This window comes from Bos indicus, chromosome 23 (assembly GCF_029378745.1).
Source record: "Bos indicus isolate NIAB-ARS_2022 breed Sahiwal x Tharparkar chromosome 23, NIAB-ARS_B.indTharparkar_mat_pri_1.0, whole genome shotgun sequence".
NCBI classification, from domain to species: Eukaryota; Metazoa; Chordata; class Mammalia; order Artiodactyla; family Bovidae; genus Bos; species Bos indicus.
In genome coordinates, this window is record NC_091782.1 from 44609878 (window position 1) to 44630209 (window position 20332).

A 20332-nucleotide genomic window follows, 5' to 3' on the forward strand; every position below is an offset into this window, starting at 1 on the left:
GTTTGATGGGGCCACGCTGCATCCCTGGACAGGACCAGCTCCCGTCCACTGCCCTCCGCCCCACACTCACAGCCTCTGATGACACCCGGCCCCCTGCAGGCTTGGGGCCAGTCACGGCTTCCCACTCAGCCCCAGAGGCGCCATCGCTTGCCCCCTGCCCACACCTCAGTAAATAGCAGCCCTCCTGAAATCCTGTTCTGGTTAAGCTTTTTGAGTGGGTCGTGAATTTCCTGCCCAGGTCCTGAGTGGTGGGGCAGCTACTTACTTTGTCTGAGAGGTGACTCCTTTGCCTCTAAAACAAGGATGCTGATACTAAGCGAGAAAGTTTGTTTCTAGGCAACAGTAGGTATGATGTCTATGGGGCACCCGCTATGCGCCTGGAGTTAGATTACAAATTCTACAGGCGTGAATTCCCTTCCTCTGACTTTTACAACAAGCACCTTGCTGCCACGCTTTCTGAGAAGGATGAGGGCGGTGATGGACTTGCCCCCTATGGCCAGGGTCCAGCAGCCCCGAGCTACCCAACCCGGCAGCCTGGCTGGCCTGTGTAGACATGGCTTTGTCAGCTCACAGCTGGGGAAGAAGCATGGATATGATACAGGCTTGGGCAACCATCTCCAGCCAAAGATAAAGCCTGCGCTCTACCTTAGGAGAGAAGGCCACAAATGCCTGCTGGACCCCCTTCTTCGAGGCCAAATTATGGAAGCAGTGACAGATTTTATTTTCTTGGGATCCAAAGTCACTGCAAATGGTGACACAGCCATAAAATTAAAGAACCTGTGTTCCTGGGAAGGAAAGCTATGACGACCTAGACAGTATATTAAAAAGCAGAGACATCACTTTGCTGACAAAGGTGCATATAGTCAAAGCTATAGTTTTTCCAGTATTCATGTATGGATGTGAGAGTTGGACCATAAAGAAGGCTGAGTGCCAAAGAATTGATGCTTTCCAACTGTGGTGTTGGAGAAGACTCTTGAGAGTCCCCTAAACAACAAGGAGATAAAACCAGTCAATCCTAAAGGAAATCAACCCTGAATATTCATTGGAAGAGTTGATGCTGAAGCTCCAATACTTTGGCCACCTGATGCGAAGGGCCAACTCACTGGAAAAGACCCTGATGCTGGGAAAGACTGAAGGCAGCAAGAGAAGGGAATGACAGAAGATGAGATGGTTAGATAGTATCACAGATTCAATAGACATGAATCTGAGCAAAAAACTCTAGGTGACAGGAGAGGACACAAGAGCCTGGCATGCGACAGTCTATGGGGTTGCAAAGAGTCAGACACGACTTAGCAACTGAATAAAAATAACAACAACACTCATCTCGCTGGGTGAGGCTCTCCTTTTGGGGGTGGTATTTCAATAAGCTTCAAGCTCTGGGGTCATAATCAGCCATCCCCACTCCGAACCATTAAAGTGTCTTAATCACTCATCATCATTGTGGAGGGTCCATCCAACCTCCAGAGGAAATCCAGCTCACTCTTTCCATTACGCCTTCTTTCAGTGAGTACACAGTAAGGACTCACCATGCGTCATCATTTTGGTTGCAGCTGTCTTCATGGAGACAGAAGAACAGGAGAATTCGGAAGGCAATCTTCCAAGATTATGGAAGTCCTGATCACTAGCGTGTGGGCTGACTCGTAACCAGACGGCTCTGAGCCTGGCGGTCTGTTTATTACTTCCATTTAGTCATCTTGATAGTTGTCTCATCAGCCTGATTAGGCTCCAGGCTTACTTCTGTTTTCTCATCACCCCTACTCTTGCTATTCTTCTCACTCTCATCATTGCTGCTATAACTATAATCCACTATGTCCAGCTTACAAAGGACAGTTCATCCTTCATGTGCGAACATATCTGATGAGTTTTTCAGCTGGCCTGTTACTAAGGGTTCTGTGATCACCTGCTATGCTTCACAGTACTGTAAACACTGAGAATTTCTAGAGACTTCCCTGGTTGGCCAGTGGTTAGACCACTGTGGTCTGTGCTTCCAACACCGTGGGTACAGGTCTGATCCCTGGTCAGGGAACTAAGATCCCACATGTCACACCATGCAGCCAAAAAATAAAAGAAAGAAAGAAAATTAACAGAAGCAGAGAAAATTATGGGATGTTTTAAAAGAGACCAATTCTCTTGTGAAACATTTAATGTGTAGGGTTTTTCATCAGAGTTTTATGGAATGAATTTATGTACAGAAACACATTTCTGTTAATACTAGTCTCTGTATTAACAGCATGTTAGTATTTACATGCATCTCATGAAATCAGGAATAATAACAATGGTTTATTTCATTCATCCAACAAATTTTATTATGCACCTACTATGTGCCAATCACTGTTCTTAACATCAGGGATATAACAGTGAGTGAAATGAAGAACCCAATCTCTTGGAGATTATAATCTAGTAAAAGGAGGTGGAGAATGACCGTGGATACGACGTCAGGGAGTGACACATGCAAAGGAGGAAAACTAAAGCAGGAGAAGTAGGCAGAGAAGGTCTGGGTGCTGTATTAGGTAGCATGGTCAGGGAAGGCCCCCTGATAAAGCAAACGTATTGGGAATGTGGGTTTTTGAAGTCAAGAGTGTCCTAACTAATAGAACAGTCAGTGCAAAGGTCCTGAGACACAGAGCTTTGTCAAGTGAGAGGAAGGTGGAGGAGGTCAGTGTGACTGCAGCAGAGTCGGGGAGGGGCGAGTGCTGGGAGATGAGGTCAGAAAGCTTGTCCGGACGGCATATTACTCAGGGTCCCACCAACCATGGAGAGAACTCTGGATATGGTTCAGAGCGAGCTGGAAGCCTCCTTCAAAGGTTCTGTGCAGATTCTGAGCATAACATGATATACTCTAAGTTCCAGAAGACCCACTCTGACAGCTGTGTGGAGAATAAAAAGACGTCAGTGTGGCCAGGGCAGAAACAAAGAGGCCAGTTGGGGCCACTGCAATAGTCCAGGCAAGAACGGGTGAATCCTCTATTAGAACTGACATATTTGATGTTTGGCTTATACTGTCCTTACAGCCCTGGTGGCTCAGACAGTAAAGAATCCCCCAGCAATGCAGGAGACCTGGGTTCGATCCCTGGATCAGGAAGATCCCCTAGAGAAGGAAATGGCAACCCACTCCAGGATTCTTGCCTGGAGAATCCCAGGGACAGAGGAGCCTGGAGGGCTACAGTCCATGGGGTCGCAACGAGTCAGACACGACTGAGCTACTTTCAGTTTTCTCCTTGACTTACCTAGGCTGGCATTTCTCTTCCTCCTTGATGAATATAGTTTCCTACTCCTAACCACACAATACAGATTTTCTTAAGTGGACATAACACTGACTAAAATTATGTGAACAATATAGTCTTTTCATCCCATTCACCCTAACTTGAAGAAAGAAATACAAGATTCCTTTTTTCTTTTCTCTGTATAAAAGTGCCCCTAGCAGTTGGTCTCAAATGTTTGAGGAATTGGTACAAGATGAGATTAGAAACTGAGAACTCTGCTTTATTAAATGCTCTTTTCTTCTAGTAAAATTGGGCTAATCACTTCCAAACTGCACGTTTCAGACTTTCACAAGTTATCCTTCAAAAGGAATGCGTGTGATGCTAATTTTCAGGGACTGGATCACATTCTGAATTGCAGTATCTGAAAGTTTTCAGTTCTATTAATAAAAGACTGTCACTGAATTTTCCCCTTGAAATTTGGTTCAAAGAAATGGAGAGAGCAAAATATTGCATTGTTACATGCCGTATTATTTGTTCGTAATATTCACTGCCCTTCTCTGCAGACCAGTTTCTACAGAACAATTATTCTTCTGTTCCTGCTAACATTGGGCTTGACCATTTGATTCCCTTTGGGCAATGAAATGTGAGAGATGGCACAGCCTGTGCCATCTCGGCCAGGAGCCTTCAGAGCTGATGGGTCGTCTCGCCACCGCTCTTCCCTCCGCAGTGAAGCTGTTGTGTTCCAGGCAGGCCTGCTCCTTCGGCCGAGGTTCTGGGATAAAAACGGCACAGAACAGAGTCCAGGTGGCCTGCAAACTGTAACTTAGGGAGGAAAGGACCTTGTCTTTGTGAACATAGAGTTGGGGTTCTTTGTTCCTGCAGCATAACTAAACTTCAGCTGACTGATATATATACCTGTATTTTACCCGTTTCAAATAGCTGAAGCCTTAGAGTAGGGTCTGTCATTTTCTTACACATCATTGGTGGTCGTGGTTTAGTTGCTAAGTCGTGTCTGACTCTTGCAAACCCATGGACTGTAGCCCACCAGGCACCTCTGTCCAGGGGATTTCCCAGGCAAGAATACTGGAGTGGGTTGCCGTTTCTTCCTTCTGCAGCGGATCTTCCCAACCCAGGGATCGAACCCACATCTCCTGCATTGCAGGTGGATTCTTCACCCCTGAGCCACCAGAAGTCCTACAAATTGTTACAGCTTGATTTGGAGAAACACAACCTGGAGAAAACTTTACTGGCATTTTGAAGATTTCTTAAAGAGATCACTCCATTCTCTCCAGTTTAGTTACATTTGGGAGAGCTTTCTAATTTAGAAAAATCTCCAAGGTGAAATTTCATTTTGTGACCTTCCTCTTCAATATCCAGGGGCCAGGAATATAGACTATTGCCTCGTCCTCTTGAAAACAGTGAGAAGCTCAATTTTGAATAAAGGCCTGTAGACACCAGAAGGTGCTGAAGAGAGACATCTGGGATGCTGTGCGGCCAGTGGACGGGATACTACAAGCAGATGGACGGGTCTCTTGTACCCCAGCCTACCCCGCAGATCCTGGGCTAAACTTCGATAAGGACTTTCAATAGCTTATCATTTCAGAGAGTGTCCGGAAATTTCTTAGCCATCTTCCTAAAGGTTGAGTGAGTACATATCACATCCTTTGCAATTCCCCAGCTCAAAGGCCCTGGGTTACCTACACACTGACAATAAAAATCTAAGCTCCCTCCCACGACCCGCATCCACCAGCCCGCAGCCCAGCTCTCTCCCCCACGACCAGCCGCTCCCCTCCTTTGCTCTCTCTTCTCTCTCCCTACTGGTCTTTCAGTTCCCCAAACACATAAAAATCTTTCCTAGGTTACAGACTATGCAATCCCTGTTTCTTCTTCCCAGAACATTCCTGATTCTTCACTTGTTTTGATTTTCCAAAGCATAAGAGACGCCGCCTGAATAGCTGGGGCTCCCCTGAGGAAGGGTGTTTCTAAGCATCACGCGCCCAGCAGCCCACGTGCTTATCACCTCTCAGGATTGACAGCAAAGCAGAGAACAGGGTCGGGGAAGCCCTCTCCACCATTGCTCAGATTTTCTCAAAACCCTGCCTGCAGCTCACCGCCATGCCCGCTCTGAAGAGGCCTGACCGGGGCCCCTACAAACCACCTCCTGAGTCAGAGGTGCTAGCCCCAATTAACATCAGGAATACTCTTTGTTTCCCAATTTGTTTCCTCTTTGTTTCTTTACTGTCCCTTCCCAATTCAATTCCCCCAGGGTGCTGTCTAGTACTGTCTGTATCACCCAAGTGAGAGATCCCTAACCAGAAGGCAAACCTTTTTATGACAGTGAGTATCTCCCTTTGCAGGAGCTTCCCAGGCAGCTCAGCGGTAAAGGATCCACCTGCCAGTGAAAAAGATGCAAGAGACGCCAAGTTTCAATCCCTGGGTCAGGAAAATACCCTCGAATAGGAAATGGCAACCCACTCCAGTATTTGTGCCTGGAAAATTCCATGGGCAGAGGAGCCTGGCGGGCTGGCTACAGTCCATGGGGGCGAAAAGACTCAGACACAACTGAGCACACACACAAGAGCACACGCGCATCTTCCTTTGTAAGACGATGGACTCCTTCTTTAAGTGGCTGGAGTTACCACCAGCTTCATTTCTCTTGCATAACGGGTCTACCCTGAGGTGTAGCTCTTTTAAGCCATCCATGTGATTGTTGTCTCTCTTTGTTCCCTGAAACCTACATGGATCCTATTGTAAGTATCTCGGCTTCCTTTATTTCTGCAGGTCCTCACTCCAAGGGGGAAAAAAAGATGAATTATTTTATTTCTTTCATTTAATTTTCCAGACGCCTGGGGAAGCGTGCTTAGAGAAATCCAAACAGAAGAAGAAGAAAGAGTGCTGTTGAAAGACGATAGGCCCCGATGCCTTTACTTGGCTTCAGAGAGAAGAAAAAGGTGCTTCAGTGGGCAGTGGTCCATTTGAAAGGACACAAGAGAAATCTCTTTTTTTCTGTGATGGTCTCCTTCACAGCCCACAATGCTTCCCTCTACATTTTGCAAAGGAGTATTCCATGAAGCAATATACATATGTACAGACACGCACATGCACACACACACACTCCCACATGTGTGCAAGCCCAAAGAATGTGGAAGGACTTCTTCTGTGAGCTGGCAGCAAATCTCTACAGAGAGAAACACAGTGATGATGCCTGTAAGGGTCTATGTAAATACTTCATTCCTGATTATTATCCAAAACTCGTACTTTTTTTCTAAAATTTTCCCATCATCAGTATTATCTTTTATGTACTCTGAACCTTCCAGTTCATTAAAACAATATAAAAATAATACTGTTACTGACAACGGAAGACAATGGCATTCTGACCTCCTTGTTATGCTATAAGCCAGACACTAAATGTATCACGTGACTCGTTATTATTTAATTTTTAAAATAGTCCTCTGAGTTAGATACAATTGCTGCTGTTGCTGTTATTATTATTATCATTTCCAGATTATAAAGCGAAGGCTTTGGGATTTAAATAACTTGGTGCTTGGGTTTCGAATCCCAGCCATCTGATCCCAGGACCCAAGCTTGTAGATGGAAACTGGCGTCGCCTCGCTATGCAAACCATGTGGCAGAACAGGAAGCAAAAGAGCAGAAATTCACCATTTAAGCAGTAAACCGTTTTTCCTAATAAAGCCAATCGTACCTGGCAGGCTCTCTCCTCTCATTGCAATACCGACCAGGACAATTTCCCAAAGTTCTTTGCTCATTTCTGGGTTTCCCCGCAGCCACATTCCATCCCTTGAGCCCCTATCCATAGGAGCAGTCTGTAAGTGGCTCAGCTCATAACAAAATCCTTTGGGTAATCCCCTAAAACTCACTGGCAGGAATCCAAGAAGGAAACGTCGTATATCAAATACCACTCTCAATGAAAAAATATTTTAGTAAGGACCTAGAATATTTATAGTAGGTGTGATTATCCCCCTTCCCACTTACAAAAGTGATAGGAATTCTGGATGAGATATCGCCACCAAGACAACATCTTCTCCCCCTCGGTGCCGGGAACCACAGAAATGCCGTGATATATCGGAGAGGAACAGCACGGAAACAGCATGTCGGAAAAGACCTCATGAAATACTCGCCTGCAAAAAGGCAGTCTCTACACATGCAAAGAACAGGCTTGAAATCATTTCTGTGTGATATGCACAGAGCAGGGAGCACAGGACTCAGCTCTAATATACTAGAGAAACAGAAACGCGTTGCTTGCGCGGAGTGCAATGCAACAGCCGGGCTGGGGATCAATGCTAACTCGGTCAGACACCTGCATGATCAGTCTCGAGCTTCCCAGCAGGTGGAGGCTCCAGCCAACCTCCCGGAAAATGTGACAAATAGCCGGGCCGCCCACCCTGGGACATACCTGGTAAGAGGACGTGACTCTGACTAGTAAGCGTGTTAATTATTTCCAAGGCCTGGCCAATCACTCTTGGGGTTTCTGTAGCACAGTGTCCAGGTCAGTGCTCTGAGCTCTGCAGGAAGCAGAATGGGAGCAGGGGGAATTTTCCCTCCAGCAGCCACCCCTCATGGCTTGTTGTTGTTGTTTTCAGTTGCTAAAGGAAAGTGAAGTCGCTCAGTTGTGTCCAACTCTTTGCGACTCCATGGACTGCAGCACGTCAGGCTTCCCTGTCCTTCACCATCTCCCAGAGTTTGCTCAGATTCATGCCCACTGAGTGGGTGATGCCATCCAACCATCTCATCCTCTGTCGTCCCCTTCTCCTTTTGCCTTCAATCTTTCCCAGCAGCAGGCTCTTTTTCAATGAGTCAGTTCTTCAAACCAGGTGGCCAGAGTAGTGGAGCTTCAGCTTCCCTGGTGACTCAGGGGTAAAGAACCCGCCTGCCAATGCAGGAGACGTAGGTTCGATCACCTGGAGAAGGAAATGGCAACCCACTCTAGTATTCTTGCCTGGGAAATTGATGGAAAGGGGAGACTGGTGGGCTACAGTCCATGGGTCACAGAAGAGTCAGACACAACCAAGTGACTAAAAAACCTCATTATTGCAGGCAGAAGTAAATGATGTCCAAAACCGGGCTGAAAAAGGAGGAATCCTGTCATTCCCTTGAAGGGTTCCCCAAACATACATTCCTCACCACAGTTCTCCCAGCACCAAAACGTCATCCCTCTTGCCCCAGGCAGTTTTTTTCATTTTTTTCCACCCCAGGTGAGTCCACCTCCTTGCTGTTTTTCCTCTAGCACAGGGCTGTCTGTCCCTCCCTCCTGGCCTCTGGAAATGCTTTCTCCCAGCCTGGAATGCTCTTAATACCCATCCCCACCTTCACATTCCCAGCCCTTCTTCAGAGTCCATCAGACCCTGGAATCTGCTTGATTGTCCTCGTCCTTCACACTCAGGTGGGTGAGAGCTGGGCTGTGGGAGATGAACTGTAATTAGGATGAGAGGGAGCTCGGTCATCTTCTGGATGTTTGTCTTGAAGACTGGCGAACTTCCGTTGAATGCAAGGGTGCTTGGTGAGGGACCAAGGTCTGTAAGAATCCCCACCATCTGTCCAGATAGATCTTGGAGGCTCTCCACCTCTGGACCATTCCAGGGACTGGTAGGATGACACAGACCCTGAGGAGAGGGTGCAGGCATAACACAGAAAGGTGGGGAGAGCAGAGAAAGTGGGAACTCAGCAGAGGCTGCTCTAAGTCAATTAAAGGGCTACCAATGGGAAAAGGCTTCTCTGAGAGCTCAGTTGGTAAAGAATCCACCTGCAATGCAGGAGACCCTGGTTCAATTCCTGGGTCAGGAAGATCCACTGGAGAAGGGAAAGGCTACCCACTCCAGTATTCTGGCCTGGAGAATTCCATGGACCATATAATCCGTGGGGTCACAAAGAGTCGGACAGGACTGAGTGACTTTCACTTCACTTCCACTTCCAATGGGGAAAGCAGAGAACTGTTTGACACCTTCTAGAAAGCTGTGTGTCTGAGTCTGTGTATCAGCAAGATTATTTTCTTGCTTCCTATATGCTCTTCTGGGCTTCCCAAGTGGTGCTAGTGGTAAAGAACCTGCCTGCCAATGCAGGAGATGTTAAAAGACAGGGGTTAGAGCCCTGGGTCAGGAAGATCCCTTGGAGGAGGGCACGGGAACTCACTCCAGTATTCTTGCCTGGAGAATTCCACGGACAGAGGAGCCTGGAGGGCTAAGGTTCATAGGGTCACAAAGAGTCTGACACAATTGAATCGACTTAGCCCACGCACATGTGTGGTCTTTGAGACATGATAAGATAACGGCAGAGTTCCAGAACATGCTCAGCTACACCAGCGCCCCTGACCCAACCTGGGTGCATACCTTCCCAGGGTTCACTCTTGGTCCTGTGCTGAGTCGCTCAGTCATGTCTGACTCTTTGTGACCCCATGGACTGCAGCCCACCAGGCTCCTCTGTCCGTGGGGATTCTCCAGGCAAGAATACAGGAACAGGTTGCCATTTCCTACTCCAGGGTATCTTCCCGACCCAGGGATCAAATCTGCATCTCCTGCATCTCCTGGATCCACCGTCTGAGCCACCAGGGAAGGTCCTGCTCATATTTGCCCTTAAATAAAGACTTGCTGCTTGTTGTATATGTGTGCACCGTTGCTTCCCAATGAGGTTCTAAGTTCTCACAATGAATTTCTTGTATCCCACAGCCTGGAACTTGCACATATGCTCAATTATATAACCTCTAATAAGACATAGTTTTGTAGTATCTTTCTCCGTTATTGTATTATGTAAAACAGCAGGGTGGATTTTCAGCAACTCTGTGGAATTTGGGGGGGAGAGGTGGGGAGCTTGAAACAACACAATTGTATTATTATTACAGAGTTCTGGAAGGCAGAGTGGTTCTTATTGGGCTAAAACCAAGGCGCGGGAAGGGCTGTGCTCCTGGAATCTCTAGGGGAGAATCTGGTTCCCAGTCCTTTCCAGCTCTTGAGGCTGCCCCCTTCCCTTTGCTAACAGTCACTTTCTCCATCTTCCAAGCCAGCAGCACAGCTTTCTCAAATCTCTATCGGATCTGACTCATGTATAAGGATCCATGTATATGGGCCACACCTGGATAATCTAGGATAATCTCCCCATTTCAAATCCTTAATTACATCCGCAAAGCCCCTTCTGTCATATTCACAGGTCCCAGGCATTAGGACAGACATCTCTGGGAGAAGGGAAGGTCATTATTCTGCCTACCGTAGTGGAGGAGCTATTATTACTCCCAGACCTGAAGAGGAAGAAAAAGGGATGAGTTCCCAAACCAAGAACGAGGTATGGCACTGCATGCACGCTCAGTCGTGTCCGACTCTCTGCAATCCCATGGACGGTAGCCCACCAGTCTCCTCTGTCCTTGGAATTTTCCAGGAAAGAATATTGGAGCGGGTTGCCATTTCCTACTCCAGGGTATCTTCCCAACCCAGGGATCGAATCTGCATCTGCTGCATCTGCCTGCATTGGCAGGCAGAATGCTTTTGAAATGGTCTCATATAAAATAGAAGCTGTATAGTATACATACAAACTTAACTGCAGGGGTCTTGGGTAGAGAGAAAAGCCCACTGCGTGGAAAGAGATGACCCTCTAACAGAGTAGGAAAGAAAGAGCCCAGACTCGGGAGCCAGACTGCCTGGGTTCAAATCCCAGTGTTACCATTTACTGACTAGGTGACTTCAGGCAAACCACGTCAGCCCTCTGCGTCCCCATCAGTCAAACAGCCATGATGATGAGAACACCGAGCTCACAGGGTGGTTGTGAGAATCTGTTGAGACATTATTTGTGGAACTCTTGGCATGGCTCACAGTGAGTGCTACTGTTATTCTTGTTGAAGAGGCTGCAAATGGATTTCTGTGAGAAGCTTCACCATGCTGCAGACAGAGAAAACAAAAGTGGTTTCAAAGTGAAGGTACGAGGTCGAGCATTCAGAACCCCAGGTCCTGCTTTTCAGACAACCTGTTTCTCACATTGCGCAACTCGATGAGGACTTCTTCCAGGGTACAGAGCAAGCAGGATTTACATATTTCACACGCACACATGGAAAAGCCAGCTAGTACTCAAAGTATACCTGTTGAATTAAAGCAACAGCTCTGCGATGGATTTAAAATATGTTTAGAAAGTTCCCCTCCAAGAAGTGAAGGCTGCTTCTCTTCCTCTTCAGTATTGACTGGATTTACAGACTTTCTAATGTACTGAATACTGTCCATGGGGTTCTCCGTGGACAGATTTTTTTTTTCTTGGGCACCAAAATCATCGTAGATGGCAACTGCAGCCATGAAACTGAAAGACTGTTGTTCCTTGGAAGGAAAGCTATGACAAACCTAGAGAGTGCATTAAAAAGCAGAGACATCACTTTGCCGACAAAGCTATGGTTTTTCCAGTAGTCATGTACAGATGTGATAGTTGGTCCATAAAGAGGGCTGAGTGCAGAAGAATTGATGCTTTAAAACTGTGGTGCTGGAGAAGATTTTTGAGAGTCCCTTGGATGGCCCAAAGAAAGGCAATGCCAAAGAATGCTCAAACTACCGCACAATTGCACTCATCTCACACGCTAGTAAAGTAATGCTCAAAATTCTCCAAGCCAGGCTTCAGCAATATGTGAACCAAGAGCTTCCAGATGTTTAAGCTGGTTTTAGAAAAGGAAGAGGAACCACAGATCAAATTGCCAACATCTGCTGGATCATAGAAAAAGCAAGAGAGTTCCAGAAAAACATCTATTTCTGCTTTATTGACTATGCTAAAGCTTTTGACTGTGTGGATCACAATAAACTGTGGAAAATTCTGAAAGAGATGGGAATACCAGACCACCTGACCTGCCTCTTGAGAAACCGGTATGCAGGTCAGGAAGCAACAGTTAGAACTGGACATGGAACAACAGACTGGTTCCAAATAGGAAAAGGATTACGTCAAGGCTGTATATTGTCACCCTGCTTATTTAACTTATATGCAGAGTACATCATGAGAAACACTGGGCACAAGCTGGAATCAAGATTGCCAGGAGAAATATCAATAACCTCAGATATGCAGATAACACCACCCTTATGGCAGAAAGTGAAGAACTAAAGAGTCTATTGATGAAAGTGAAAGAGGAGAGTGAAAAAGTTGGCTTAAAGCTCAACATTCAGAAAACTAAGATCGTGGCATCTGGTCCCATCACTTCATGGCAAATAGATGGGGAAACAGTGGAAACAGTGTCAGACTGTATTTTGGGGGGCTCCAAAATCAGGGCAGAAGGTGACTGCAGCCATGAAATTAAAAGACGCTTACTCCTTGGAAGAAAAGTTATGATCAACCTAGACAGCATATTAAAAAACAGAGACATTACTTTGCCAACAAAGGTCTGTCTAGTTGAGGCTATGGTTTTTCTAGTAGTCATGTATGGATGTGAGAGTTGGACTATAAAGAAAGCTGAGCATCAAAGAATTGATGCTTTTCAACTGTCGTGTTGGAGAAGACTCTTGAGAGCCCCTTGGACTGCAAGGAGATCCAACCAGTCCACCCTAAAGGAGATTAGTCCTGGGTGTTCATTGGAAGGACTGATGTTGAAGCTCAAACTCCAATACTTTGGCCACCTGATGGGAAGAGCTGACTCATTTGAAAAGACCCTGATGCTGGGAAAGATTGAAGGCAGGAGGAGAAGGGGACAACAGAGGATGAGATGGTTGGATGGCATCACCAACTCAATGGATGTGAGTTTGAGTAAACTCTGGGAGTTGGTGATGGACAGGGAAGCCTGGTGTGCTGCAGTCCTTGGGGTCAGAAAGAGTCAGATACAACTGAGAGATTGAACTGAACTGAACTGAATGCAAAGAGCTCAAACCAGCTAATCCTAAAGGATATCAACCCAGAATATTCACTGAAAGGACTGTTGCTGAAGGTGAAGCTCCAATACTTTGGCCATCTGATACAAAGAGCTGACTCACTGGAAAAGACCCTGATGCTGGGAAAGATTGAGGGCAGGAGAAGGGGACAGCAGAGGATGAGATGGTTAGATAGCATCACCGACTCACTGGAGATGAACTGGAGCAAACTCCAGGAGATCGCAGAGGACAGGGGCACCTAGAATGCTGCAGTCCATGGGGTACCAAAGAGTCAGACACAACTGGGTGACTAAGCACACACCCACTAACTTAAAAGACCTAAGTGTCATTCTCTGGCAATGTCTCACACACACGCGCCCTCAAACTTAACCAAGGACTGCCGTTCACTCATTCAGCATTAATTAATTACTAATAACTAATTAATAATGAGCATACCAGGCACCGACCTTCACTGATGAAAAGACATGGCCTGTGCCCTCAAGAACCTTCAGGAAAATCACATCACGTCATCATGGAGCACTGCTGTGGAACAGCATTCCGAGACCCCTGCAGGAGGGTGGGGAGACCGTGCGGGCTTTCAAGAAGGGAGGGTGTTTGTGCAGACTGAATGTAAACTTCTGAAAAGGAGTTCTGTAACAGCTTCAGGACCCCCTACCCTGGCCCTGAGTGGAAAACCAGAAGAACACAGAGCATAGTATTTCTGATCTGGAGAATTACACGACGCCTGGCGGAGCACTCAAGTTCAACAAAAGCACCAGATAATAGCATCTGTAATCCAGGACGTCAACGTGAGCCCCACACACCCCCTTGGTTCCTGTGAAAGGCTGAAGCCAAGGGCTCAGTGCTGGGCAGGGAGGACACACAGACATCTTTTCCTGGACAAGCTTTGTTCCAGGTCAGCCTGAAAGGTACACAACGCTGCCCCGGCTCAGAGGCCGGCAGAACCCACATCACAGGTGGAATTATCTATCAGTAAGAGACTTTCAGAGTGTTTACTCACTTGCCAGATTTATTTATCAGGTATGGGATTGAGAGGATTTCCCGACAGGATATGTAGAGATTAGTGTGCAGCAGAAATGCTTTTTCAACAAACCTGTCTGCTAATCAGGTCCTGCTTTTCTCATTCGAGCAGAACGGTGCTTGTTGCCCTTCGCTGGCATTTCTGGCAAAAGCAAACATCCATGCTGACAAACAAAGCCAGCGGAAACATGGACATCTCTCTATAATGCTGAAGAGCAGCTGTCACTTTTTCCAAGCCCACGGGCACATTTAAATATTTTGTTAGAGCCACATGTTTAAGATCAAAAAACCTCAGGTCTCCTTGAGTCCACAACACCTGAATGAGAAGGAAAAATATTTTCCACTCGCTGCCTGGTCCACCTGGAGTCATCATGAGATGATTTCCAGAAGCGTCTCAAGCCCACGCTGGGTCTAAGGAATGTGTTCATTAAGAATGTGCCACGTCAGAGCTTAAAAACGCAGCTGAAGGCTCACGGGTCTCTCGAAGGGCAAGTGGAGAGTGGGGACAAGTCCACTCAAGCAAGCTTCTTATACAATGTCTCGCACTGCCTCTCCAGTGAGGCCAAAGCAAGCAGATGAAGAGAGAAAAAATCACCTCCTCATCTGGCCTGTTCCAAGCCAAACATCTGGATGTTACATAATGAGCCATTGGGGTCGTTTTTCTTGCTTTCCTTTGCTGGCTTTTTAAAAATAGGTTTAACAATTAAATCTGGTTTTTACACTCTAAATTTCATATATTTTCCATAAGCTCTTTGAGCAGACTGGTCTTGATTATTCTTTTCCATTAAAAACCCACACAGTAATACCTACAGCGGAAACCTCTAAAATAAATCAGAGGTTACCACGAAGTAACTTCTGATCTTTCCTCAGCGACTTCAGATGTCCATTCCTCACAGACAAATGGCTCAGGACAGTAAGGAAGATAGCAACGTGCCAACAGTCATAGATGCCAACGACCTCCATGCTAAAGAAACTGGCTTTCTGCACAGTGGCTCAGTTTTATGCAAGGGGGAATGATACCAACAACTCAGGGAATTTCTTCTCGTTTAGTTCAGTTCAGTTCAGTTCAATTCAGTCGCTCAGTTGTATCCCCTTTGCGATCCAATGGACTGCAGCACTCCAGACTTCCCTGTCCGTCACCAACTCCTGGAGCTTACTCAAACTCATATCCATTGAATCGGTGATGCCATCCAACCATCTCATCCTCTGTCGTCCCCTTCTCCTCTTGCCTTCAATCTTTCCTAGCAGCAGGGTCTTTCTAATAAGCCAGTTCTTCGCATCAGGTGGCCAAAGTATTGGAGTTTCAGCTTCAACATCAGTCCTTCCAATGAATATTCAGGACTGACTTCCTTTAGGATGGACTGGTTGGACCTCCTTGCAGTCCAAGGGAATCTCAAGAGTCCTCTCCAACACCACACTTCAAAAGCATCAATTCCTCGGCGCTCAGATTTCTTTATAGTCCAACTCTCACATCCATACATGACCACTGGAAAAACCATAGCTTTGACTAACTGTTTAGTTCCTTACAATTTCTCAAAGCACCCTGAGACAGGACAGCGGGCTACAATATGCTGTCAGGTCACAGCTGACCATAAGGTTGCAAGTCCATGGTCAAACACAAGGTGCGGTGGTGAGCAGGGAGTTTCCTGGTTCTGGCTCCCCTACCCTTTCTAACTAAAAAAAACACTGGCCTAAAAGATAAAGACCTATCTGCCCATTAGACATTCCTCTCTAGTTATATCTAGAGATACAGGTATATCTATAGATAGATAGATAGATAGATAGATAGTTATATCTCCTGTGGTTCTACTAAATAAACTCTGCCCCCAAGAGATACTCTACTCAAGGAGGCCAAGTAAGTCTCAAACGTTTCTATTGTGTCCATTTCCTGCAACCTTGCACACCAGCTCATCTGCAACTCGGACACCCTTTTTAATTCTACTCAAATAGAAAATTTCCCAGGGCCTCCCTGGTGGTTGGGTGACAAAGAATCCGCCACCAATGCAGGAAACATGGATTTCCTGCATTGATCTTCCTGATCTGGGAAGATTCCCAATGCTGTGAGGCAACTAAGCCTGTGCACCACAAATATTGAGCCTGTGCTCGAGAGCCCGGGAGCCACAAGCACTGAGGCCTGTGCACCCTGGGGCCTGTGCTCTGCAGCAAGAGAAGCCGCCACGATGAGAAGCCTGCGCAGCACGACTACAGGGCAGCCCCTGCTCGCCCAACCAGAGAAAAGCCCACTCGCAGCAACGAAGACCCAACACAGCCAAAAAGAAATTAATTAAAACTTTTTTTAAAAAAGAAAATTTCCCCAACATACAAGGCTCCTTATGAGCCTAACATACTCATTTTGCACCTTACACACTTGGTGTGACAGGAAACAGAAAGAAGTAAAAGATGCAGTCTCTGTCCTCACATTTCATAATCCAGTTGTACAGAAAGAATATAATAAAAGTTGGGGATAAGGTGATGAGCATGATTAGAATATATATATATATATATATATATTTAGAAAAACAACCTGTACTTCCCAATGAGTTGCACTCTGCCCATATTCCTCAGAGCACATGCTCTTCAGTAAGGCTGCCAGGTCTCACCTCTTTGGAGAATTTTCTCTTCTGGAATTACGTTTAGATCCAGTATTCAAGTCACAGAAGCAAACCAGACTGATCCAGACACTGAAGTCCAGAGTGTATCCTATTTCCCTTTAGCAAAAATGGTTTCTCTTACCTTGATGGTTGGCTTTTTCACTGGACTCCAGGTGACTTCTGGATGGTTCCAAGCATCATATTCACCTTCAAAAACAGCTGTCAGCATCGAGGTCTGAACAGATGTGCCTCGGGTTCTGAAGGCGATTCCTCAGACGATGCCCCATCTTTTCTTAGGGCACTGGCATCTCCACAGCCATGACCAGACTCCTGAGAGCAGAGAGGCCCCTTCAGCTGGCCCAGCCAAGGAGGGTTCTTAGACCAGAACAGGCAGAGCTGAGCCTTGAAGTCGAGTGAGGTTTGGTCAAGAATAGGAATAAAGACTCAGAGATGGGGGGCACTTGGGTTCTACACTTAGACTCTGAAGTCCAGATTCAAATCCCGGTTCTGCCGTTTACTAACTGTGGGCCTTGCACCATTTCCTTAACTTCTCCAGACCTCAGGCTCCTCTTCTATGAAACAGGGACAGTAAGACTATCCCTCAAGGCTGTTGTTGAGGATTAAATGAGTGAATACACGTAAAACAGTAAAGATGATGTAAATGTTTTCTGACGTCAGTATTATCAGTCCCCAATATTAAAAAGTTTAGCCCAATCAAAATTAAAAACCTGTCTCTTTCATTTAAATCAGCACTTTTTCTCCTTCTACCAATTGGAAGCTGGGGATTTATGCTTGGGAGAACGATCTGATCAGAGTTTATCTCTTCCTCTCAGACCCTCCAATCACTGGCTGGTGGTTCAGGTCTCTCGGGGCCTTAGTTCTTCAAGGAGGCTTGGGGATAACTGGAGTTCAGGCCGGCGTACAGATGTTGGCTCTTTCCCTGGTGGGGTCCTTCCATGGGTTCTTCTGATGGTTGGAGTTCCCCTCCCAAGGGTTCTGCTGGCGGGCCACCCTTCCCCCACAGATCCTTGTTTCCACTGTTGACTGTGCCCCTCCCTTGCCTGGGGAGGTAGGCCCACTTTGCCAACAGGAAGACTGGCCTGTATGTGTGCCTTGCCAGCTCTTTCTCTCGCCACTGTAAACAGTCTCTCTACTCTGAAGCCACCTTGGGCCCTGTGGCCCCCCGCCCCCGACTCCAGGAGACATCTGCGAAGCTCTCCAGGTAGTTCTCTGAAGCCCTGCTCCCCTATTTTAAGAGAGGTGGGAAAGCATAACAGGTGAGCATTTTTCTAAAAAATGCTCCCTACTGGCCTTTCCTGAGTCCTTAGCCTCCTGTCACACAGCCTGGAGGTGAGAGATGGCCTTGTCTGTCCAGCACTCCTGCAGAGATGACCTGCACCTCACTGGAGACCGCAGGCGGCATTCAGTCGGCACATCTGTTGTTCCATGTTTGAGCATGGGTAGAAACCCCAACATCTGTGAACAGGAGTTCCCCCTCTGGAGTCCTGTCACAGGTGGACCGTTGCTAGGCTGGAGCAGACTAGGAGCATTGTGGGAAATTCCCTGGAGGACAGCTTAGGGAGCCCAAGGGAAGGGCTTGACTACTGGGGCATGGAACTGGGCTGGGTGGTGTAGGCAATGGGAAGCCAAGGGGGTGTTTCTCCCTCCTTTCTCCATAAGTGGGAATGTGCAACCCAGTCCCTTTCTTGCCTTCACCTCCTCTGGCCTCTCTCTTTCCCAGACAGCCCTCAGAATAAAAAAAAAAAAAAAGAGCGGGAAGCATGTCCGTGTGTATGTGTGTGTGTTTGTGGGTGTGTGTGCAGGTGGGGGGGAGGGCGGGGTTAGACTATGGTAGGGGGCGTGAGCACAGCCACAAGCCAAGGAGGAAAGTGAACAGAGGGGGAAAAATAAAATTCCAGTGAGCAGGGAGAAAAGTCGACCCTCCAACCCGCACACGCTGAAAGAGGACACCCGGCGCCTGCAGCGGGGTCAAACGAGGTCAGAGGAGCTTATCTCTCTCTGAGTCTGGAATTAAGGGCAGCCGGGGACAAGCCTCGGGACCAGGACGTTCCCGGGATGTTCTCCACTTGAGCGGGTTAGGATTCCAGGACGCCGCTGCGTGGAGAGATCCTCCGAAACGGTGGTGGTGTAGACCTTTTACCAAAAGAAAAAAAAAAAAAAAAGGAAGCTGCAGATTGCTTCGGGGGAGGAGGGGGAAAGGAGGTATTCTCAAGAAGACAGACAGTAATTGTCCAAGTGTTTGTTTCTTTCCGAATGGATTCTCAGAATGGCCCTCAAAGGAAAGAAAGAAAGAAAAAAAAAAAAACTGCTGAAAACATCAACATACCTGCTGCACTGACAGACCCCAAGTTCTGATTCCCTGAGTTGGGACAAAGACGCCATCGGGGCATGCATCTCTCCCAGGGGAGCCCCCAGATCTGAGGGGCGCGGCCAGCCAGCCCTGGGGGTGACCCAGGTCCGGGTGTGTCTATAGGTTCATTAAAACTTTGGCAGGAGGGAAGTGCGGACTCCGGCCGCCCGGCGCGGCGCGTGCGGACCCCCGGTCAGGACACCAGCAGCGCGGCACTGCCACCTTGTGGACACCGGCCGCCCGCCCGGGCGCCGCGCGGAGACTTGCAGTCTGCAGGGGCGGGCGGCCGAGAGCTCGAAGCCCGGCGCGGCCCACGCCACCCCCGCAGGAACGCGCCGCGGAGCCGAGCCGCGGGAGCCCGCGGGGGCGGGGGCGGGGGCGGGGCCGAGGGCGGGGCGCGCCGGCGCCGATCACGTGGGTTAGCAACAGGCAGCAGCCAATGGGAGCGCGAGTCAGGTGCTGCGTGTGCTCGGCGCCCGCGGCAGGGGCCGGGCGGGAGTAGGGGCATCCTTGCGCTCCGGAGCCGGATCGGGACGCGAAAAGGCTCCCTAAATGGGTGCGCCTCTCGTGCAGGGAGCCCCTGGCGGCGGAGGGGCGGGCGAAAGACGGAAAAATAGCAGAGAGCTTTAAAATAGGACTTTCCCACTCTCTGGACCCGAAGTAGTGACCCCGGAGGGGGCAGTGGGCGGCGGCGGGGTGGGAAGCAGGCGGCAGGAGCCCCGCCCCGAGCCTGGGTTCGGGTTCCCTCTCCCCGCCCCACCTACTTGTTGCCTTGCCAAACCCTTGGGGCTGAAACGGCCACTTGGATCCACAGAAGGAGATTAAGACAAAAAGAATAATGAAGTTCCTGGCCTTGGCCTGTCCGTGCTGGCAACCCTGTAGCAGGTAGAGAAGACAGGCACGGCCCTTAGGCCCTCACGGAGCCGAAGACTTAGCCCCTTAAGAGACAGAAGCAGAGGAAAGTCACGAATTAGGTCAAAACAAAAAGTCAACTTAGTAGTTGGTTTTAATTACTGTAAGTGGAAAAGCCACATCCAGAAGTACATCTAATGACTTTTATGGTAATCCCACCATGCTGACATAAACCAGCCCACCCCTGCATACAGAGAAGACCACAACACAGAATGTCAGAGGTCTATTCCAGGGCATGGGCGAACCCAGGACCAACAGAGACAAGCATGGTTTCCATCAGATTCTTGCTTTTCTGGTTTCATGGTCAGGCACACGCTTGATTTCTCCAATAGGGCATCTCTTTCTCTGTGTGTGTGTCTCTTGTTGCTTTGTAATGTTCTCCTGGAAGATCTTTTACTTCATTGT

At 47.8% G+C, this 20332-nt stretch overlaps 1 long non-coding RNA gene across 4 annotated transcripts in view; it reads right to left on the bottom strand.

Annotated features, from left to right (window-relative positions):
- The window catches only part of LOC109577461 (uncharacterized), a 52695-nt gene extending 33349 nt beyond the window's left edge, over positions 1 to 19346 (bottom strand). The window contains exons 1-3 of one of the 4 annotated variants that reach the window (XR_011563487.1): positions 18992 to 19346; positions 16787 to 18798; positions 163 to 2867 (exon numbers count right to left, since the gene is read on the bottom strand). This is a non-coding gene — a long non-coding RNA (uncharacterized lncRNA). The other 3 variants (XR_011563486.1, XR_011563489.1, XR_011563490.1) reach the window with 3 other exon arrangements.
- Between the last annotated feature and the right edge of the window lie 986 nt (positions 19347 to 20332).